This window comes from Ambystoma mexicanum, chromosome 7p (genome assembly GCF_040938575.1).
Source record: "Ambystoma mexicanum isolate Mex_15411 chromosome 7p, UKY_AmexF1_1, whole genome shotgun sequence".
Taxonomy (NCBI): Eukaryota; Metazoa; Chordata; class Amphibia; order Caudata; family Ambystomatidae; genus Ambystoma; species Ambystoma mexicanum.
Window position 1 is genome coordinate 295,473,971 of NC_090939.1, and position 24,332 is coordinate 295,498,302.

The following is a 24,332-nucleotide window of genomic DNA, read 5'->3' on the forward strand; positions in this document are numbered from 1 at the left end:
GGAGGGAATAACGTCAGACCGCTGGGTATTATCCACCATCGCCCACGGATACTGCATCGAATTCAACGGTTCCCCGAAATACAGACCCCCACGGAACCGACACATGACACCGGAACACCTCACTATTCTTCAAAAAGTAGAAGAGCTACTGAAAAAAGAAGCTATAGAGGCTGTCCCCCTATCTCAGGTAACAGAAGGTATTTATTCAGTGTACTTCCTTGTACCCAAAAAGGACTTAACCATGCGCCCTGTATTAGATCTGCGCCCAGCGAACAACTTTGTCAAACCCCAAAAGTTTCGTATGGTGACTTTGCAGGAAGTAATCCCACTGTTATCACAGGGGGATTACATGACAACACTAGACATGAAAGATGCATACTTTCATATTTTAATGTTGCCAGCGCACAGAAAATACCTCAGGTTCAAGATAGAGAACAAACACTATCAGTTCAGAGTACTACCCTTCGGGATAGCATCTGCACCAAGGGTATTTACGAAAGTACTGGCAGCGGCCCACCTGCGCAGATTATCCATCCCGGTTTACCCGTACCTCGACGACTGGCTCATAACAGGGGATTCTTACGAAACATGCTTCTCCAATACCCAAAGGACCGTAGACCTTTTGTCCCAACTGGGCTTCTCCATCAACGAAAAGAAGTCCAGCTTAGACCCCAGCCAAATCAAACAATTCATAGGGGCTCTAATTCGAACAAAGGACGGCCTCGTCTTCCCCTCCGAGAGGGTCCAAAACATGCTGTTTCAGATCCCCCAATATGTGGCAGGGCGAGAGGTGACGGTACGCAAAGCAATGCGCTTGCTAGGGATGATGGCGTCATGTATTTATTTGGTACCTCACGCGCGCCTGCGCATGCGCCCAATGCAAGAGTGGCTCTACAGCCAGTGGTGTCAGGCCAGCGGACAATGGGACGATCTAGTGGTGGTCTCGCAGGCCTTGGTTCTCTCGCTACGGTGGTGGACAAAGGAAAACCTGTTATTAGGGAAAACTTTTGCCACACCCGCAGTGGAAGCCACTCTAACCACAGACGCATCCCTTACAGGATGGGGGGCTCACCTATCCCATCAGACTGCTCACGGAGTGTGGACTCCGAGCTTAGCATCCAAGCATATAAACCTGCTGGAACTATTAGCAGTGTTCAAATCACTGAAAGCCTTTCAGAAACACTTACAAGGAAAGACAGTGATGGTCCTCACAGACAGCACCACAGCCATGCACTATCTCAACAAGCAAGGGGGCACTCGCTCTCCAGGACTGTCCAAGCTGTCCCAGAATATATGGAAGTGGGCTCTCAAACACAACATGTTCCTACTATCACAACATGTACCAGGGGAACTCAATCTGCTAGCAGACAAACTCAGCAGAGATTTCGCCCTACCCAAAGAGTACGAATGGCAATTACACGAAGACATCGTCTTAGACGTCTTCACGCAATGGGGTTTCCCGGAAATAGACCTGTTCGCAACCCTGGAGAACTCACAATGCCAAAGTTACGCCTCCAGGTACCCCCAGAACCAGTCCAAGGGGAACGGTCTGTTGATTCAATGGTCAGGGAAATTTGTTTACGCCTTTCCCCCGACTCCCCTCCTCAACAAAGTGGTGCACAAGATGCACCAAGAGCAGGTTACCATGATACTAGTAGCCCCAATGTGGGCCCGGCAGCCATGGTTCGCTCACTTGATGGAGATGTCCCTATCTCCCCCAATGAAACTTCCCTGCCCGTACAACATGCTGTCACAGGACAAGGGCAGGACACTGCATCCATGCCCTCAGACCATGAACTTAGCAGCCTGGCTCCTGAGATCATAGAATTTGGACATTTACATCTCCCTCAAAGATGTATGAACATCCTCAGGGAAGCCAGAAAACCTAATACTCGCCACTGCTATTCTAGCAAGTGGAAAAGATTTGTCATCTGGTGTAGAAGTAAGAACATCAACCCGGTTGACTGCTCTGCCACTAACATTATTCTGTACTTGGCCCATTTACTGGATTCAGGTCTAGTGTTTAATTCCATTAAAGTCCACCTAGCGGCACTTTCTGCATACACCACTTCCCAACTTAAAGTGTCGTGGTGGAAGATACCAGTTATCAAGGTCTTTATGGAAGGGGTAAAGAGAATACACCCCCCGATAGCTAACCCAGCTCCCGGATGGGACTTAAACGTGGTACTTTCTAGACTCATGGGCACTCCTTTCGAACCCATGCACAAGGCAACTCTTAAATACCTCACTCTTAAGACTGCTTTCCTAATAGCTATCACCTCCATTAGGAGAGTAAGTGAACTACAGGCTCTTTCTGTACTAGACCCCTTCGTATCAGTTCACAAGGATAAGGTGGTTCTTCGCACACACCCAAGGTTTGCACCAAAATTCATCTCGAAATTTCATGTAAACCAATCTATAGAACTACCAACGTTCTTTCAAAACCCTTCCAGCTTGGGAGAAAAAAGTCTGCATACACTAGATGTACGCAGAGCTGTCATGTTCTACATGGAAAGAACCAGATCACTGAGAAAGACTAATCGGTTCTTTGTCTCGGTGGCAGCAGGAAGAGAAGGAGATGCAGTCTCTAAGTCCACTATATCTAGATGGATTGTACAATGCATCACTCTCTGTTACACTCTTGCTAAGAGAGAACTACCCTTCAAGCCAAGAGCACATTCCACTTGAGGCACTGGGGCTTCCATAGCGTTCATTGCAAATGTTCCCCTTGAGTCCATCTGCAAAGCGGCTACCTGGAGTTCTGTGCACACCTTTACAAAACACTACTGTCTAGATGCACACTCTAGATCTGACTCCCAGGTGGGACAGGCAGTATTAAGACATCTTTTCTCTACTGTTCCTTCTCATAACCCACCGCCAACTCCGGGTACTGCTCGCTAGTCTATGCACAGCATGTGATTCTAAGCAGATTAACAAACATCAGAAGACAATGCATTACTTACCGTAAAAGCATTTCTGATGGTTGTATCTGCTTAGATTCACATGCGCCCGCCCTTCCTCCCCGCTCGGATGGAAGGAACATAGACATCCTCTACTATATTGCTCTCTTTTCTGTACTCACTCACGTCTAGAAGGCTCCCTCAGGGCAGAAAAATACAAACAGAGGGACCTCGACGCGTGAGGGATTGTGGGTTCAACGCACGTCACTATAGGGATAGTGTTACAGACACGCCTTGTCGACGTCCCCTTTTCGACTACGAAAAACAAAATGCAATACCCCGCAGTGACCACTGGATGTCGGACCTATGCACAGCATGTGAATCTAAGCAGATACAACCATCAGAAATGCTTTTACGGTAAGTAATGCATTGTCATTTGAATAACCCCAGTGAGGTAAGTGGGCAGTCACGGGCTTGGTGACGCTATAAACCTAGCACTTACCTGAAAACTTATGCAAATCCCAGTGCAGTAACTGGGTAACACAAACTCTTGGAACTAAAGCAGCGATCTGCTGGAGGCAGTTCTCACAGCAACATCCGAAGCATCACCCAGAAAATAGCACCCCTGCACGAGCAGGATGGAGTGCGCACCAAACTAAACACACAGGTGAGACACGCACTGTAGTGAATTAGGTATCTAAGTGGGTTGGGGGGGGAGAGTGTAGGTTATTCCTTTTAATTCAATCATAACCATTCACTCTTTTGGCAGGCCAGACTTGCCACTAACTGAGGGGTGGTGTAGAGTCAGAGAAGAATCCAGAGGACTCTATTGCTCCCGCATAGACTCAGGTAAGTGTGACAGTTGGTGGGACCAACCAACCCCAAGACCAACTGGACTGGACCCCTTCTCCCTGCTGGCTGTACTTCCTTGCTGCTGCTGGAACAGAGTGCCTTGGGTCAGAAACAAGTGCATCGTCTTTAAGCCGGACCTGAGCTCCAGGAAGATCCTCAGGACCCTCTCTAAGCAGGCCAACCCAATCCTGAGCCACCTCAACAGAGTGCTGGAGCCCATAAGGTATGCAAAAACTGCAATGGTTCTATTGAGCGGTAGCGGAAACCGCAAAGTGCCGCTGATTTGGAAAGAGCCCATTTCTGCCGCTGACCTTCAAACCACAGTGCAGGAGTCCCCAGATGTCCTTGTCCCCACGACTGAGGCCCTGGAGCAATGGAACTGCAGGACTGCAATAGGAACAGAAGCCAGCTGGAACCTCTTCTTCCAACCTAAGGTACCGTCTTAACTAAAGGGGTACTTAGCTTTTTGGTTTGTAGATTGTCTGTCTCACTCGAGACTTAGAATAGCTGCTTTATCTGCACAGTTGCTTGCAGCTTTGCTTTCACAAGCCTTACAGCTTGTGGCCCAACAGTGATTCTTTTCTACAAACTCTTTATATAACATTGTGCAAGACTTTTGTGCCATCTACAAGAAGTGCCTCAGCTCCCCTATACTTTGTTCAATTGACATTGGCTGTCCTGGCTCCCTGCAGACTCTCTGACCCCTTGACTTTGTGTTTAAATGTCCCTCATAGGTGCTACATAAGTTACTTGTATTGCTGGGAAAGGGTTAACCTATACTTCATTGGGGGATTGTAAAGTACTTATCTGTTTGTTGTCCTCCACAAACTCAGTATTGCATTTAAGTGTCAAAATTGATAGATCAATGTCCTAGCAATTGAAGTCACCTCAGGGTGTAGGAAGTGTATGTGTGCCATCCCAAAATGGTATCTACGTAACTTAAATCTGAGGAAGTATAGTTTATTGTTGCACCTTGCCCTTTCTAAAGAAAGCTTATTTTAAAACTGACTGTTCAATAAATACTTATTTTACTAGACAACCTTGAGTATAAGTGTTATTTGGATACTTGTAACTGTGAATCTCTGTCGCATCACAATTACCTCTCTTGAGATGTCTGGCTGCTAGTACAGACATATATCAATAGTTGGGTGTCTATTGCCAAGAGGACAAGGCTGGTGTAGTCTCCCACAGGGTTACTACATACGATCTTGCCTAACGACCTTCCCACGCTGCAGTACAGAAAAGGGTCTCTGCAAATTGGGAGACACCAGAAACTGCAGCAAATAAAAATGTTGCCAAAAAATAGACCATCCAGCAGCGCCCCAGAGTAACTAAACACCCAACGCCAGAAAAATTGGTGGTTCAGGCTGCTACATCTACCAAGCAGTCGGCATACCCGTCCATCCCTCCTGATGGAGGATGCCTGGCTGAAAATAGGGTTTACGGCTGGCAGTATGGCATTAAAATAAGAAAATGTGATTTGTACTTTGTCGAGGTTTAAGTTTAACCTGTGGGACTTCGTAGCTGTGGTGGCTGACCACATCCCGGAAGGGAGGAAAGAGATGGCTTCCTGCCAATCATCAAGGATGGTAAAGAGGCAATGGGTGAATGTCTCCAGTCCGGTCTATATACTGCAGACCGTATTGGCAGATCCATGGCAGCTAGCACAGTGTTATGCAGAATTGCGTGGTTGAGGAAGTCCCAGTTTGCACCAGATGAGTAAGCTGGGCTACGCAACATGCCCTATGACGCGCAAGGCTGTTTGGCAGCAAGGCGGATGAAGGTTTGGAAAAGCTGCAGACATCGTAAGCGGCGGCTAAATCCCTTAGTGCCGCCATTGGACAGCCTTAATACCCCTACTCTGGCTCATCTTCCTGGAGGGGTAAGTCCTTTCGATTCTACTCCTCAATCGGAAGAGGACAAGCAGGTCAGAGAAGATTCAGAGGTGCTAAACCAACCTAAGCAGCGGCAGATTTACCCTTAGCCACTGCTTCAACTGCCTCAAAACCACTCTGAGGCACTCACAAGACCCCAGTGGGAGGCATCTGAATAAATGGCGAGACATTACTTCAGATGCTTGGGCACTGGAACCTGTAGCCCAAGGTTACTGCCCTCCTTTCCAAAGAAGGCATCACCTCAGGATCATCCACCGGGGAACAACTTTCAAAATTCTGGCTCCACTCCTTTGACCCTGCTAGCGAAAGGTACAATAGAACATGTACCTGTAGCAGAAAGGAACAAGGGTTGGCATTCCCCATACTTTCTGATTCCCAAAAAAGACAGAGAATTGAGACCCATCTTGGACTTATGAAACTTGAACAAGTTCCTCGGGAAGGAAAAGGTCAAGATGGTTACCCTTTCCCATATACTTCAGGCTCTCCAAATCCAAGACTGGATGGTGGTGTTGGACCTTCAGGATGCTTACTTTCATGTGCCTATCCATCACAAGCACAAAATGCCTGAGGTTGGCGGTTCTCTATCAGTTTCGTGTTCTGACCCAAGGGCTTTTACCAAGTTGATGATGATGATGGTGGTGGTGGCAGCGAGTCTGAGTGGGATTCATGTCTCTACCTGGACGATTGGCTCATCTAGGCTCGTTCACCCGAGCAAGCCCGGGGACATCTCGCCGTAACATGCTACTTGCTCCACAGACTGGTCTTGTCCCTCAATTACAAGAAGTCCCACATGATGCCATCTCAAAGACTCCAATTAATTGGATCAATCCTAGATGCTTCCTCGGGAAAAGCGTTGCCACCCGAGGTGAGAGCTCCACACATTCTGCAGATGGTTACCAAATTCCAGAGTGCCCAGCATCTTCTGGCCTTCGGTTTTTTGAGGTTGCTGGGTCTCATGGCATCCCGCATTTTCCTGGTGCCAGAGGCTCGCCTGAGAATGAGATCCCTCCAATGGGCTCTCAGGACTCAATGGTCCATGTTTTCAGGCAGAATGTCAGACCACCTGAAAGTTCCAAGCAGAGGGAGAATCAAAAAGTCCTTTTCCCCCCCTCCCAGAACCCTCTGGTTCATACCTATGGACCAGAGATGGGTTTGAGGGATGCATGAACAAGCTTTCCAGATTTGTAGATTTTTCTAAAGGGTGTCGCCCCCTAAAAGGCCAAGAGAGGAAGACTCTTACCCTACGTTGTCCAAACTTCAAAAGACTGCAAGTAAGTTCCCTCAGGATGAGGGGTTTGACTTGTCAGAACCCGAGGAAGTCCTTCAAGACCCCTATGATCAGGGAGAGAATCTTTGACGAGGCACCAGGCCCAGATCGGTGCCCAAACCGGGGTGAGGAACGACCGGTAGGCGAGGTGCCATGACAGTCACCTGCCATTGCTCCAGATCGAGACACCCTGTGTATAGATCCCCCTCAACCACCACCCCCGTCTCAAAGACGAGCCTCACCTGTTGATGACCGGATGGTTTAACACCATTCTTAAAAAAGCTGCTGACTGAACATTTTCAAATTGCCACTCAGGAGGCGGTACAAGACACCGACTTTGTGGAGGACATTTTAAAGAAAAAGCCACCCACAAGTCAAGCCATACCTCTATTCATTTCCATCAAGAGGCGCATAGCTCCTTTTTTGTTGACTCAGTCTCAAACAAGGGCTGTAAACCCACAAGTCGAAAAACCTTTTCGCCCCTCCAACATACCCGCTTTATATCCGGGGACATGCCACTCCCGACTCCCTAGTAGTTGCAACTACAAGGAAGAGAGCCGGAGTACCTTTGTCTACGGCTGAGGTCCCGCCAGGCAAGGATTGTAAGAAGTTATATGCCCTGGGTAAGCGCAGTACAACAGCAGCAGCTTACTCCACAAGTATAGTTAACACCACCCCATTGCTGGCTAGTTATAGCGATGTCCAGTGGAATTTGCTCCAGGTGGGCCTGCAAGTAGTCCCCGAGCCGACACGTTCGCACCTTCTGGCGGTTGTTTCAGAGGGAAGGCAGGTCAATCGCAACATCCTCAAGAATACCCTGGATGCTGCAGAAACAGCAGGACCAACACTGGCCCAAGGTACCCTGCTTAAGGCACGCATGGCTGAAGAATTCTAGTTTTAAGCCTGAAACCTAGGCATCCCTTACTAACAAGCCTGTGGAAGACACTAATCTATTTGGAAAGGCAGTAGATGAGGCTTTGGAGACTGTTCGGGAGAATTCTCTTAAATGTGCTAATTCCCCCCACCTTAGAGACCCCCAGCAACTTTGCTGGATTTGAAGGACTTGGTTTTGTTTTTGTTTTTTTTGTTTTTTTTCTTTTAAACTGGGAAGAGGGAGCCTTTTTTTCCCTCACTCTCGTATTTTGATGTATGTTTTAAATGGTGTTCTTGGATTATGGAGTTTTAAGGTAACTCCTTAGGCATCTTTTCATGTGGGTTACACAGCACCCTCAGTGCAGTGACCCAGGGATGTCTTTTTGGACTTCCTAAAGGTTTAAATACCTTCTCTGGGGTAAACTATGTAAGGTTAAATTGACTTTATTCGTCTTTTTAAATTCCTAGCCCCCACACACACTATCTTAGAGTGCTAGAGGGGTTACCTAGTATCCCCTGTGTCTAGAAACTCATGTAGCAGTCAAATGCTACCCTTTTCTATCGAAATGACTGGTGGCAGTGGTTTTAGAAAAAACTACCATGATTTTTCCCGACCGCGAAAACCAGTAGCTTAAAATCGCGGGAGCCATGTTTTTCAAGATGGCGCCTTAAGCCCCTTTGTTTAAACTGGTCCCGGTCTTCTTTTTTCGCCATTTTTTTGTGGAAAGGTCCTTCTAGAGTTTGTCTCTGCGCGCCAAACCTAGTTTGGTCCCTTTGTTGCCATGCCTTTGGCGGGCTTCAGGACTGAAGACTGCCTCTGGCGCCCGAGTGTCTGGGGTGGGCAGGAAGTGAGGGAGGTGCTGCTGGGTGAGTGACAGCTAGGCTGGAATGAATGGGAGAAAACTGAATAAAAGGCAAGTCTCTTGGCTTGGAAGGCAGTCTACCACTGGAACGAAAGTACCAAAGGCGAACGAAGAGGATGGCTGCTGCAACTCCTGGACCATTGGCTTGCCCTGCTGCAGGTCCGAATCGCCAAGTTCATCTCAACCGAGGAAGCCCTGCAAGGATGACTTCTCCCTTTTGACAGTAAGCCACCTTGATACCAGTCTCAGAGCTGTTTGTATTCTCCTCAGAGTGCTGCAGGAAACCGAATAACCAGGGAGAGGGACACCAGTTTGTGTGCTTTACTTGCATCTACCAGAATCGAAGTTTGCCAGTTGCAAGCTTTTTGACCAGTCCAAGTGCAGGAGTCCCCTGACGTCCTCCCTCTTGTCCCCACGACTGAGGCCCAGGAACGAGATCTGCAGGAACTGCCAGGAACAGAAGTCATTGGCTGCATCTTTTTCTTCATTGTAAAGTACTGTGAAATCAGACTGAGATTCCTTGCCTCTAGCGGTGAAAGTGCTTGAAACCTTCGCAACTCGGAGGCCTAATCAGCTTGTGACCCAACATGATTCTTTTTACAAACTACTTCTGAGAACTTGTGAAGAGACTTTTCTGTTGAACTACCAGAACTGCTTCATCCTATCCAAGACTTTAGCCCATTGACTTTGGCCTAGTCTATTGAATTGACTCTTCAGGTGAACTCGCCCCCTTTTCAAGATTTGTTCCGACTGCGGCTTGCGGAATGTGTTCTCGGATGACATGCATTCCCAGTGCCTCTACTGCCTGAGCACGTGGAGGAAGACTGCGTTTTGTCAAAAGATGGTGCCCCGCATGCTGAAGGATCGGCATAGGCGGCTCAAGGAATTGGCTACAGGCCAAGGCCCTTGCTCTGGGTGGGTCCCAGCAGCATGCCTCCCCTGCTTCCAAGAAAGTGGAGCGGTCCTCGAAGACCTTTTGAGGGCGCCCCTACAGCGGGGGTCCAACAAAAGGCTAAGCGCTGCAAGTCCACTTTCACCGGGAGTGCCGTTGTGATGCGCTCCTCGGCGGCTGGGGGGGGGGGGCGGGGGTTGGAGTACAGCATGTCCAGCGGCTTTAATAACCAGCAAACGCTCGGGATCCTCGTCCAAGAGGAAGTCGGACCATGCAGGCAAACTCGAGGAGAATCCCAAGACCGGCCTCTCTGTGAAGGCCAGGGGGGGGGGATTGAGGTGGTGACCCTCCCCCGAAGAAGGCCGCAGGGTCGACCCAGGCCAAGCAGGACCAGGGACCTGCCATGTCCGTGAAGCCCCAGGTACATCCAACGAAGGCCCAGCCTTCGAGGGGATTGTGCCCTCCGATGTATTCCACATATATGACAGGTAATGTCCACAGCTGTGCTGCTTCGGATTTTTTTTTGGCAGAGTGCGCCTGCGTCAATGTCATCGATACGTTGTCCCACTAGGGTCGACGTCACTGGATGTTACAATGTAGGACGCACGGCACCCGTAGCCTCAGTTCCGTTTCTTCCGCAAACGTGTTTGCTTCGGAATCTCAGTGCGCTCGATTCTTCTCTTCGAAGGATGTCTTCATCCTCTTCTACGACCCCAAAGTCGGGCTTTAAAAAATGTCGGGACTGCAGTTCGGGACATCTGCCTCTGGTGCCTCGGCGAAAGCCACGCCACCGACGACTGCCAGTCCCTGACATCCTTGCGGGAGCGTAAGAAAAATTGAATGTAGGTAAGGTGTCTAAGCCCCATAAATCGAAGTCCGCTGGGCTTTCGACCGATGACTCGAGGGGCGACACTCTGCGTCTGCGAAAATCCAGGGGGTCTCGGCCTAGGAGTGGTTCCCGCCATTCCTTTAACTCGTTTAGGCATTCTAGGAAGCGCCGTCACCGGTCGCCTTCCTCGTCGAAGGAGGACTCTGCCAGACGGTTGACTTGTCCTACCAAGTCTTCGTCGCCGGCCGAATGGGATGCATTCCGCCAGCAGATGGCGATTTTCGAATCGCAAGGCACAGTTCCATCCGCGCCTTTCGAAAGAAGCCGGCAAGGACTGGGCTCGATCCACCACTCGCACGCCTTCGGGCCTAGGCGGTCTGCGTGATCCGGAGCCGTCAAGGTCCCGCCGGACAAGAGAGATCGCCAGATCCAGGTCCCGTTCCTCAACGCCATCGAGACCGTCTGAGCCTGTGAAGCCTTCGAAGAAGGTGTTGATGCCATCGCCGCTGTGTCCGTCGAGGGGCTCTCTCGAGGCTCCGCCCTTGAAGAAATCAGCGCTGTGGCCATCGAAGGACACCCTTCGAGCTCCGGCGTCGAAGTAGTCGGCGCCTCGGTCAACGCTGTTTGTGGAGGAGTTGCCGGAGGTGCCCCTGAGGGCTGTGGAAACTCCAAGGAAGGCTCTCTGTAAGTCTGAGGCCTGTTTTTGAGCCGTTTTCTGTTCCTCCTCCTAGATTGGAATTTTTACAACCTTTACAAAACATTTCAGAGGTTGAGTAACTGTCTGATTGAGATGGTTGTGCCTCCTGATGTCTGATCTTTTATTTGGGCATAGTCAGATGGAGGTACTCCGTCAGTCATTGCATGACGCCAGTGGCCTTGACACCTCTCCGGCGGTGACTGAACCTGGGGCGCATGCAGATTCCTCCTATCTGCGTCTCATGTCAAGGGTGACTGAATACTTGGGGTGGTCTGCTCCACCTGTTGATTCTGCTCAGGATGATTTGACAGACATCCTGGATCAAGGTCCGCCCACTGACCCGGTGTTGCCATTTCACATGGCTTTGCAAAGAAGGGTGGTGGCGGCTTGGACGGCTCCGGAGAGTCTACCGGCAGTTAATAAGTCGCTTCCAAAGAAATACCGGCCATCCAGTGGTGAGCCCTGCTACTTATCGACACAACCTACTCCAGAGAGTTTGGTGGTGAGGCCGCTACGGCCTCCTCGAAGCAGGCTGCGTACCCTACAATCCCTCCTGATAGGCACGACAAGCGCTTTGATGGTTGGGCGAGGAAGGTATTTTCGGCTGGGGGTATGGCGTTGAAGGTGCCCAGCGCCACTTGTGCCTTAGCGAGATTCACACACACTCTGTGGAACTGTGCGTCTTTGGCGGCTGAGCCTATTCCCGAAGGGGAGGAACGGGATGGTTTTCTAGACCTTGTGCAAGACCGCAAGGATGCCATGTGTGAATCTGTTCAGTCGGGTCTGAACTCGGCAGACTGTGTCAGCCGGTCCATGGCTGCGAGCACCGTGATACGCAGGTGGGTTTGCTCCTGATGTGCAATCCTGGCTTCTGAACATGCCCTTAGATGGAGTTCATCTGTTTGGCAGCAAGGCTGACGAGAGCGTTGAAAGGTTGCAGACCTCCAAAGCTGCAGGGAAGTCTGAGCGCTGCAGTACGTCAACCTCAGCCTTGTCGTCCTAGGGGACAGCAATGGAGGGGAGGTTCTTTTTGGTACTACTCTTCCTTTAGTAGATCGAGAGGAGCTGCCAGTCAAAGGGGCCACCGAGGAGTACCAGGGGTGGAAAGCAAGGTACTTGGGGTGCCAAAGCCGCTGGGGCAGTTGCCTCTTTGCCTTCAGGCACTGCCACAGCTGCGTCCGCTCAGTCATGAGGCCAAGTCCCATGGTTTGCCGGTTGGGGGCAGACTTGCACAGCATCTTGGAGAATGGTGGGCCATTACTTCAGATGTGCGGGTTCTGGAGATCATAGCCCACGGCTACTGTCTTCCCTTCTGGCAAAGGCCTCACAACAATCCACCGGGGAAGCTCTTTGAAGCGTCCGGGTCCACTCCTTGCTCAGGAAATTCTATCCCTGCTGGAGAAAGGCGCCATAGAACTGGTGCCTGTAGCAGAGAGGAACAAAGGATGGTATTCCCCTTATTTTTTTATCCCGAAAAAAGACGGGGGATTGAGACCCATCATGGACCTGCGTTCGTTGAACAAGCTCCTCAGGAAGGACAAGTTCAAGATGGTAACTCTTTCTCAAGTCCTCCAGGCCCTTCAAATTCAGGATTGGTTGGTGTCTCTAGGCCTCAAGGATGCTTACTTTCATGTGCCGATTCATCCAAAGCACAGGAAGTACCTGAGGTTCGTGGTTGGCGACTCGCATTTTCAGTTTTGGGTCCTGCCGTTCGGATTGACCTCCGCCCGAGGGTCTTCACCAAGCTGGTGGTGGTGGTGGCAGCGTATCTCGGGGAAAGGGGGGGATTCACGTCTACCCCTACCTGGACGATTGGTTGATCAGGGCGCGCTCTCCCGAGCAAGCCCTGGATCATCTGTCCGTCACCTGCCACTCCCTTCACAAGCTGGGCGTCTCCCTCAATTTAAAGAAGTCCTATTTGACACCTACGCTGCGGCTCCAGTACATCGGAGCAGTGCTCGACACATCCTTGGTGCAGTGCTCGCCTCCCAGGTGAGGGCTCTTCACATTCTGCAGATGGTGGATAAGTTTCAATGTGCCCAGAGTCTCCCGGCGTTCGATTTCTTGAGGTTGCTAGGCCTCATGGCATCCTGCATTTTCCTGGTGCCAGAGGCCAGGCTGCAGTGGGCTCTCAAGATGCAGTGGTTGCAGTTCTCCGGCAGGATGTCGGATCCTGTTCAGACCCTGACCTTGGTCGCCCAGGATCTTCTATGGTGGGCCGACGAGGGCAATCTGTTGCAGGGAGCCCCATTTGGGCAACCATGGGCGGAGGTGACGATTGTGACAGACGCATCCCCCTCAGGTTGGGGCGCTCACACCAACAAGTTGACAGCGGACGTTGGTCTCCTTCGGAGTTTAGACTCCACATCAATCTGTTAGAGCTGAGGGCCATCGGGCTAGCCCTGAAGGCTTTTCTGCCATCTGTGCAGAAGAATGTCCTGATTATGACGGACAATACAGTGGCCATGCACTATTACCTCAACAAAGGGGGGGGGGGGGGGCAGGGTCACTCCCGTTGTGCAGGGAGGCGATGCAGCTCTGGTTCTGGGCCATCCAGCAGGAAATTTCGATCTCGGCAGTTCATCTGGCCGGAGACGAAAATGCAGCAGCAGATGCTCTGAGCAGGCAGAGCACGGTCTCTCACGAGTGGGAGCTGGCTCAGGAAGTTCTTTTGGATATCTTTGCCCTTTGGGGAACCCCACAAGTGGATCTCTTCGCCACCAGTGTCAATCGGAAGTGAGAGAGATTCTAAGGTGATGGTGGCAGGACTTTGAGACATTGTTGACTTGGCGCGAGAGTGTTAGGTCGGAGTCTAGGGTGCATCCAAGATTTTTTACTGTTTTGGAGGGTGTAGGTGAGTTGCCCATGGCGGGTGGCCAGGGTAGTGGGTGCGGAAGAAGGTCGGAGTTGCCGCAAACCATGATTTCTGTTTTGGAGGGGTTTAACAAGAGGTGGCTTTGGGTCATCCAGCGCTCTGTTTGCGAGGCAGGATGCCAGGTCGAGTTGGGTTTCGAGTTCAGGAATTTTAGAATTAGTTGAGTCGTCGGCGTAGTTGTAACATAGGATGTTGTGTGAACGAATTATTGGTGGGAGGGTGATCAGGTAGAGATTGAATAGGAGGGCGGATAGACATGCTCCTTGAGGGACTCCCGTGTTGACTGGTCGGGCTTGGGAGGTAAAGCTGGAGAGTGTCGTTATTTGGTGCCTGTCTTTGAGGAATGAAGCTATCCATTTAAGAGCGGTTCCACGAATTCCTAGCGAGTGGAGGCGGTCTAGGCGTATCGAGTGATTGATCGTGTCAAAGGCAGCGGATAGGTCAAGAAGGATTAGAGCGGCAGATCCCGCGGAGTCTGCTGTCATTTTAAGGTCGTCCCAGATCGAGGTTAAGGTGGTTTCAGTTCCGTGACGTGTTCTGAAACCCGATTGGGCGGGGTCAAGGAGATTGTTGGCTTCAACAAAGGCGTTTAGTTGGGAGTAGGCGGTTCGGTCAATGAGTTTGGCGAGGAATCTGGTGTTTGAGATTGGGCGGTAGTTTTTGGGCTCGAGAGGGTCGAGCGAGGGTTTTTTAATTAGAGGTTTGACGTGTACCATTTTGAATGCTTCGGGAAAAATACCGGAGGAAAGGGAGGCATTTATGATAGATCTTGCGTGTTCTCCTGCGCAGGTGGAGGCAAAGATTTCTTTAAGGGTTGTGGCTGGGCAGGGGTCCAGAGGGGATCCAGGTGGTTTGCGGGCAGATAGAACTTTGAGAAATTGTTCTGGTGATATTGGACTAAAGGATTCGAATGTTGGTTGAGTTGAGGTTGTAGTTGACTGGCTGGCCGGTACGGGTGGAAGATTGTCAATTGGTTGTAAGAGAGCCAGTTTGGTGTTTAGAGTTTTTGTCCTTTCAATAGCTGTGGTGTAAAAGTGGAGGGAGAGTGAGTCACACAGTGATTATGACGGGGTCGGGACGGTTGTATTACAAGTTGGATTGGTGAATTCGGAGATGATTTTGTGGAGTTCTTTGCTTGGGTTTTTGCAGTTTACGATTCGGGTGTTGTAGTGGGCTTTTTTAGCTTTCCGGATTTCAGCCTTGTACCGGTACAAGTGACGGGCCAAGGTGGTCCGGCTTTCGTGGGTTTTCTCATTTTGCCAATTGCGTTCTAGGTATTTGTAGTGTCGTTTACTGGTCTTCAGCTCAGGAGTGAACCATCTGGGGAACGGGCCACGGCGGGTTGATGGTTTGCATGTAGGGGTGAGTCGCATCAGAGATGCGTTGAGCCATGAGTCAAAGGCTTCAGGTGTTGGTTTTTAGGGTGGCAGGTGGGTGGTGGGGACTGGAGGAGTGCCTCGGCTAGGTCAGAGGTGATTATTAGTTTTTTCCAGCATTTGCGTAGGATCGGAGGTTCAGATGCGGATACGGGAAGGGGGCCGGGTGCGGGGATGGCAAACGAGAGAATGAAGTGATCGGACCAGATGATAGGAGTTGGGGGCTTTAACTGAATCTGGGTGTCGGAGCTAAAGATGGCATCGAGAGTGTGTCCTTTAAAATGAGTCGGTCCATTTATGTGGGGTTGGAGATTAATTGCATCTAGACCGTCGATTAGGGCGTGTGTCATAGGATTGGTGGGGATGTCGAGCCATATGTTAAATTCTCCGAGAAGGATGAGGTTGGGATGGTTTATTTGGAGGGTGGCAATAGTCGCAAAGGTTGTTTGCGAAATGTCTATCGTAGCCAGGGGGCCTGTAGATTATTAGGAAGGTGAGTGAGAGCGACGGGGAGAGGGATAGTTTAACGAGGAGAGATTCGCAGGATGGAATGGAGGGTTGGTTGTCCATGATTGAGGCGCGGAAGAGAGATTTAAAGACAAATGCTAGCCCCCCCCCCCCCCCCCTCTGGACGGACGGTTCAGTGGGCTGAGGCAGTAGTCGGGCGGAAAGGCTTCATTTGCGATTGGGCTGAAGTCATCAGAGAACCAAATTTCAGTGATGAAAACTAGGTCAGGTTTGACAGAGGTGAGGAGGTCAAAGATGCAATGTCTGTTTTTTGCTACAGAGCGGGCGTTAAATAGGATACAGTTCACATCGGCAGGGAAGGTTGGTTTTGGTGCTGGAGCGGGATGGGGCGGAGGGGGAGAGAGTAGCGGGAGAGGGGTAGGGTTGGTGGTGCTAGGGAAGAGTGGGCGAGCCGAGAGTTTTGCAGGCTTTGTGTGGGGTTGGGTGGATGTGTGTGATGGGATGATCGGGATTGGGGTGGGGGATTTGAGGATGGGGGAGGGTGGTTGGGAGTTTCGGTTGTGGTGAAATCGAGGGCGAGGGGTTTCAGGAAGGGCGCGGCCACGGGGGAGGGGGGGATTGTGGGAGAGGGGTGGTGGGTCGAGACAAGGGGGGGGCGAGGAGATCAGAGAGGTAGAGGGGGACCAGGAACGCTTCCTCTTAAGTTTCTTTGCTGCGATTGGCGTGAGAGAGAGGGTAGGAGGGTCAGAGGGGGAGAGAGGCGGCTTCGGTTCTCGCTAGGGCTAGGCGCGCAGTTTTTAGGGAGGGGAAAAGGTGCAGTCGGATGGGGAAGGTGGCAGGTGTATTATGGCGAGGCGGGGGGTGGATGGTTGCAGGGTGGGGTGTGGTAGTGGGGAGAGCAGGCATGGGCAGTGCTGGCGGGTCGGCGGCGGGGTTCAGGAGATGAGTGGTCTTGGGGTGGGTGGCACGCCATCGTGCCCCCCTGGCTTGGTGTTTGGAGAGGGTGCTGGCAGGGATTGTGGAGGAGGGTGGGTTGTCTTGGGAGCGGGGGGGGGGGCGAGGGAGGGCAGATCGGAGAGTGGAGGAGGTTCATGGGAGTCGTTTCTGACGGGCATTGGTGGAGTTGGTGCGCTCATGATTGGTGTGCAATTGGGTTCACTTCTAAATGCAGGTGGGAGACGATTCTAAGTTCGACTTTCACAGAGAGGCTCTTGGGCGTGACTTCTAAATGTGATTGGGTGCACTTCTAACTGTAGGTGGGAGCAATTCTAAATTCAACTTTCTCAGAGAGGTTGTTGGGTACACTTCAAATGTGAGTGGGAACAATTCTCGTTCAACTTTCTCAGAGGCTATCCGGCGCGACTACTAAATGCAATTGGGTACACTTATAAATGCAATTGGGAATATTTCTATATGCAATTGGGGACACTTCTCAGTTCAACTTTCTCAGGGAGGTTAGAGGAGTGGTAGGGTAGTATGGCCTGAAGTAGTTGCTTCTGGCCCTGCCCTTGCCACACTTACTTGTTGTTGGCTTCTTGCTTCTTCTGCGGATACCTGCAGATACGATCTGGAGTCGTCCTTTGCCTCGGGTCCTTCGCCGTAGGGCTGCCAGGCAGAGGGCTGCCTTGGGAGCTGCAGTAATGGTCTGGGAAAGGAGGCCGGATGGCCAATCGGAAGGGTTGTGGGCGGGTCGGGAGGTGGACCAGGACGCAGGAGCGGCAGGGAGGAGAGCACGGGCCGGTAGGCTCTGTTGCTGTGTGCTCGTGAGCCAATCAGGGCCAAGGAGGAAGCGGTCCGGCCAATCGGGGGAGGCGGGAGGAGGGACAAACACGGAAGGGAGAGGGTCTAGGGAAGGGAGGGCTGAAACGGGGTGGAAGCGGGCTGGGCACAGGGTTAGAAAGGGTCTGGGGCACCAGGAATTCGGCCCAAGAGGGTCTTAGCAGGCCAATGCAGCACTCACCGAAGTGCAGGAACAAAGTGGGCTACACGAGTCGAGCGCGGGCCGGTAGGCTCTGTTGCTGTGTGCTCGTGAGCCAATCAGGGCCAAGGAGGATGAGGAGGTCTTCGTCGCCAGGTGGCCCTTTGATGTCCAAGCATGATTGAACCATCGGTGGCGTGAGGCCCCCGCCCGTGCACCCCGGTGGGAGGCCGCCTGGCAAGCTTCGTCAGCATGTGGAAGACCATCTCCACTGGGTGCTGGACACTCTAGCCCACAGACACACCCTGGAATTGCAACGGTAGTGTCCCCAAATACCACTGGTAGCCTGGCAGGAAAACCATGTCCCTCGGCTGCTGCTGGAGGTGCAGGGCCATGCTGAAGAAGGGCGTGATAGATGTTAGGGAGAATTCTCAGAAATGTGCTAATTCCCTCCACCTTGGAGACCCCCGGCAACTTTGCTGGATTTTTAGGACGTGATCTTTTTTTAACTTGGACAGAGTGAGACTTTTTTTCCACTCTCATGTATTATAATGTGATTTAGAACTCTGTTTATTTTGGTTGTAGAGTCTGACAAATTCCATAGGCGGTATCTTTGACGTTGTGTTACACTGCACCTTCAGTGCAGTGGCACAAGGAAGTCTTTCAAGATTTCCCAAAAGTTTAAATACCTTCTCTGGGATAAACTACTGTTTCCCAGAGTAGTAAAGTGAAATTTACTTTACTTACATTTTGTAAACTTCTAGACCCAGCACACACTATCTTACAATAGTGTGCTGGAGGGGTTACCTAGTATCCCCTCTGTCTAGCCTCTCATGTAACATTTTTGTTACCGTGGTGTGCATTTACCTGCAGGCTGCGTTTGCAGCTGCAGTGAAGCAACCAAGGGTGCCATTATTGTCAAAATGTCCCTGGTCGTCTTTTTTTTGCCATTTCTTTGTGCAAAGGTCCTTCTTGAGATTTACTCTGTGTTCCAAACCAGGTTTGTTCCCATTGTTCGCTTTGTCTTTGGCGGGATTCATGAGTGAAGCCCGCCTCTGGCTCCAGGGTGTCTGGGGTGGGCAGGTAATGAGGGAGGTGCCCGAAACTCCCTGTGCGTAGTCTCCTAGGAGACCCAAATGCACTCTGTGGTGATTGGCCGGCTGACTGTCCGGCAAGGACAGCCCTCCCCCTGCTGGGTGACTGACAGCTAGGCTGGAATGAATGGGAGAGAACTGAATAAAGGGGGAGGCTTTAGGCTTGGAATGCAGAGTTGACCACTGGAACAAAGGAACCAAATAACTTGAAGAGGACGCCTGCTGCTACTCCTGGACCGTTGGTTTGCCTGGTGAAGCCGTGCTGAAACTCCAAATTTGTATCAACAGAGAAGCCCCTGCAAGGATGACTTCTCCCTTTCAGTTGGTGGGACGAATCAACTCCAAAGTAAGCCACTTGGCCAGCCTTCTCAGAGCTGGTTGAATTTCCAGAGTTGCTGCTGGAAATCGTATATCCATGGACAGGAACACCAGATTGTGTGCATTTTTAAGTTGGCCGAGAGCTCCAGGAAGATCCTCCGGACTCCCAGGAAGGAGGACTGACCAAGCCTGAGCCCCCTCAACAGAGTGCGGAACCCCAGAAGCAAGGAAAGTCCATCTTGACAGCCAGGAACGGCGGTGTTGATATTTGCAGTAGTCGGGAGGAGCTGAAACACTGAAGTGCCACTTGTTGGAAAGATTGGCCATTGCGAACTGTGACCGTTCCATTGCAGTGCAGGAGTCCCCGGAAGTCCTCCCTCTTGTCCCCCGACTGAGGCCCAGGAATAGAGATCTGCAGAGCTGCACAGGAACAGAAGTCCTCTGCTGCACTTTTTTTCAATACAAAGATACTGTAAAGTCTGAGAGCGTACCTCTTATTGTAGAGTTGCTTGCATCTTCTACTACTCACAAGTCTAATCGGCTTGTGGCCCTACATTTGATTCTTCTTTTCTTCAGACTTCTAAAACATTGTGCAAAGACTTTTCTACTTACCTACCAGAAGTGCTTCATCCTGTATAAGACTTTTGCCCATTGACTTTGGCTTAGCCTATTATACTGAATGACCCTGCTTACGGGATCCAAAAGTATTTGCCTGCTTAAGAATATTTGTGGTCTCTTCTTGTTCTAATCACCTTTTCCTTTTACCCACTTCTAACAGTGATCTAAATGCAAACAGTAAGATATTAATGTCCCCAGCACCCTAGCTATTGAAGTCACCTGAGGGTGTAGGTTGTGTCTGTGGGCCGTCCCACAAGGGTCTTTACTGATTTAGACACGAGGAGTGAATAGTATTGGAGTGCGTTTGTGTTACCTTTTTATATTGCTCCCTTCTGAAGAAGGCTTACTCTGACTGGTAAATAGTTTAAGAAACCTTGTGTGTAAGAGTTTATTTGAATACTTGTCTCTGTGAATCTGTGTAACTCCCCTACAGCTCACATTGACCCCTCTTGAGATGAGCCTAGCTGCTCAACACGCTACCAAAACTGTGTAGTACAAGCTTATGCCAAAGGTTGAGTTTCCCCATACCTGTAGTCGGAGTTGTTGTAGTGCACCCAAAGGGTACTGCATACAAACTTTGCCTAACAATAGAGCTTGTCCCAAAGAGGCTCCAGGGCTCTGGAGTGTACTCTCAGTACTTCCTTGTGAATAAGACCGACAGCTGGAGGCCTATCCTAGACCTCCATTGTCTAAACACATACATCAAGTCCCAAATGTTCTGGATGGGTAACTCTTCAGCACATGCTCGGACAGCTAGAAGAGGGGGACTTTCTGTCGTCGCTGGACTTGGAGGATGCTTACTTCCACATACCCATTCACAAGGGACACCGCAAGTTTCTGCGCTTCGTGGTTCAAGGGCAGCATTACCAATTCAAGGCCCTTCCCTTCGGATTGAAATCGGCGCCAAAGGTTTTCACCAAGTGCCCGGTGGCGGTGCATCTGCGTCTCCAAAGGATCCACGTCTACCCTTACTTGGACTAGCTCAAAGGACACTGCCGTTGACCACATGGCGAGGACCGTCTGCCTTCTGACGGATCTGGGGTTCTCGGTGAACTATGCAAAGTCCTGCTTGACTCCATCGCAGGACGCGCTGTTTCTGATATCCCAACTCAACACAGTATCGTGCCTGGCGTCTCCATCGGAGGAAAGGATAGTGGCCATCTTGGGCAAGGTGCAATGGCTGTTGGCACTGAAAGTCGCCACTGTGAGGACTATCAAGTCGCTGCTCGGCATGATGTAGTCGTGCATCTACCTCATCTGACAATTCAGGCTACGGGTGTGTCCACTACAGGAGTTTCTCGACGACCGTTGGATACAAGTGTCGGGAAGCTTCCAGGACAAGATCACGCTTGATGGGAGTTTCCGTCGACAATACAGTGGTGGGGCGTTGGCGCACATCTGTCCAGAGGAGCAGATTTCCACACCCCACCGCACCAGGAGACGGTCACGACTGACTCCTCTCTGGAAGGTTGGGGTGCTCACACAGGAAGTCTTCACGCACAAGGCCTGTGGCTCCCGGAGAAGACTGCACATCAATATGCTGGAGCTGCGGGCAGTGTTTTGGGCCCTCGGGTCCTTCCATCAGTCCCTCAAGGGCAAGGTGGTGCGGGTCTTCACGGACAATACCACCCCAATGTTTTGCATCAGGAAGCAGGGTGTCACCAGATCCCTGGCGCTCTCCAAAGAGGCGCAGGACTTATGGCACTGGGCCATAGCCCAGGGGATGTTCCTCATCCCGTTTCATCTGGCAGGAGTGAAGAACACTGTCGCCGACTCTCTCAGCAGGGAGCTGGTCTCTTGCCACAAGTGGGAAATTCGGCAGGACCGAGTGGATCACATGTTCCTCAGATGGGGCAATCCCCAGAGCCATCTGTTTGCGACGAACACCAAGTGCGGAGGTTCGCCAGCAGGTTTCCCCAGCCGCAGAGCATGGGGGACGCATTCTCATTCCCCTGTGGCGGCCTGTTTCTGTATGTGTTCCCTGCTCTGCCGTTGCTTCTTCGACTCATAAATCAACTCAAAACTGTCCAGGTGCAGGATGATCCTCGTCGCACCAGCGTGGCCGAGGCAGATATGGTACCCAGAACTTCTCAGCATGTCGGCGTCCCCTCCGGTCAAGCTTCCAGTGGTCGCAGATCATCTTGCCAGGGAAGGAGGTGCAATTATGCACCACGACCGAGGATCGCTGAACCTGAAGGCCTGACTCCTGCAGCGTTTTCGGGGGTTACGATCTCACAGCGGACTGCCAGAAGGTGCTTGCCAAGGCTAGAGCATAGTCTGTTCTAAAATGCTATGAACATAAATGGAAGAGGTTTGCCGTTTGGTGCCGTACACAGGTCGACCCTCTACGAGTCACTGCTCCGCAGGTACTGCTGTATTTGCTGTCGTTGACCAAAGCAGGACTGGCCCATGTCTCCATTAAAGTTCATCTGGCGGCTATCTTCCACTACACCAAATCTCTGGGACCGTCGTCGTTATGGTAACACAATGGTTAAGGAATTTGTCAGAGGACTTTTTCATTTGTTCCCCGCGGTGAAGGCTCCAGCCCCAGCGTGGGAACTCAATGTGGTGCTGACCAGGCTCATGGGCTCTCCATTCGAACCTATGCATACAGTGCCGCTGAAGTTTGTCGTGGAAGACAGCGTTGCTTGTGGCCATCACCCCCACCCTCCACCCCCCCCCCCCCCCCCCCCGACGCCTTCGTCGCCGGCTGAAAGGACTTTGCACTCGCTGGATGTGGCTAGATCGCTGAAGTTCTATGTGGACCGCACAGAGTTTCTGGAAGACGTCGTAACTTTTTGTGAACTTTGGCCATGTGAACCATGATAGGAAGACCCTCTCCAAGGCTTCCATTTCCAGGTGGCTGCATCACACATTGTCATTGGTTGTCAAACCAACCTTTGCCTGGCCCTTTCGAGAGCCCATTTGACCAGAGCGATAGTTGCAACTATGGCGTTTCTATCTGGTGTGCCCCTCCTGGACCTCTGCAGGGCTGCTACGTGGAGGTCGACGCACACCTTCACGAGATTCTACTGCGTCGAGAGGGATTCCTGGGAGATGTCCAGAGTCGGCCATGCAGTGCTGCGCGACCTGTTTGCTTAGAAAGGTGATTCTGGTGAGCAGGTAAGAGATGCTTATGTTGAGCCTTGCCACCTCCCGTGGTTGTGCATGTGTGTACTGCTATGTATTTATTCATGAGCATGTGAATCCATGCCAGACCCCATGCTGGAGAAGGAACAAGTTACTTGCTTGTAACTGTTCTCCAGCATGGGTCTGGCATGGATTCACATGCGAACCCTCCCACCTACCCCTTTGCGGCTCTTCTCTTGGTCCTACTGCCACTTTACTTGCTTCCAAATCTGAAGATGGCTGCCAGAGGAGGGTCTTAGGTAGAGGGCAGTGATTGGCTGGGGGCAGTATGACCCAGAGCTGGGTGATTGGTTGTTAGGAGAAAGACAGTTCAGAAATGAAACTGATTTTTTTCTTTACCGAGGATTCCCAGCCTGGTAACGGGGAATATTCATGAGCATGTGAATCCATATCAGACCCATGCTCGAACAGTTACAGGTAAGTAACTTGTTCCATCTCTTTACTATTGTTCCGTCTCCCATCCCACCACCAACTCTGGGTACTGTTTGCTGGTTTATGCGCAGCATGTGATTCTAAGCAGTTTCACAAGCTTCAGGAGACCTGCATTACTTATTGTAATAGCATTTCTGATGATTGTATCTGCTTAGATTCACATGCGCCCACCCATCCTCCCCGCTCGGATGGAAGAAACATAGACCTCTTACTACTACTTCCTCTCCATCTGTACTCGCTCACAATAGTCATAAGGCTTCCTCATGGCAAAAAACCACAACCAGAGGTGCTCGACACATGAGGGATTTTCGGTAGACTACACGCCACGGATAGTGTTGCAAGCAAGCCCATGTCGACGTCCCCTTTCGATCCTCGAAAGACTAGATGCAGTACTCCGCGATTACCACTAGATGTCGGACTATATGCACAACATGTGAATCTAAGCAGATACAATCAGAAATGCTATTACGCTAAGTAATGCATGTCTTATATTTGAACTGTTCTGAGAATTAATAGTGGTTTAACTATCTATTCCTGAAAGAAGAAAAGGTTAAATATGTTTCTTGTTAGTTAGTAGTGTAGGTGTATCCATTCTGAAATAGATTAACTTATGGGAGTGGCCAGGTATACTTGTAACAGTGCTGGTATAACTATAGTATTCCTGAAACAGAATAACACTATAAATGATTACCATTAAGGTCTGCTCCTTTGAGTTACATTGGCATTCTAAAAGTCTAGTTTTACTCCCCATAAATGGCATTCAGCCATTCTAAAAGTGCATCCCTAGGTTTTACTCTCCTTGAACTGTATACTGCTCTTCTAAATAAGGTTTATACCTTGGTTTGCATACCATAAGTATTGTGTTGGTTTTTCTAATTGTGTTTATGGATAATAGTACTTGTGTTTTCTATAGAAGTCTCTTTGCCTGTGTGTATATATAAACAAAACCTTTTTTTAATTTGTTCAATACATCAGTGTATCAGTGTTCTCTGGACCAAATGTATGCTACTTTCTT

The 24,332-nt window shown here is 50.7% G+C and overlaps 1 protein-coding gene across 2 annotated transcripts in view; it reads left to right on the forward strand.

Annotated features, from left to right (window-relative positions):
* Nucleotides 1-24,332, forward strand: part of CCT8 (chaperonin containing TCP1 subunit 8) — a 403,324-nt gene that overhangs the window by 254,824 nt on the left and 124,168 nt on the right. The window lies entirely within an intron of this gene.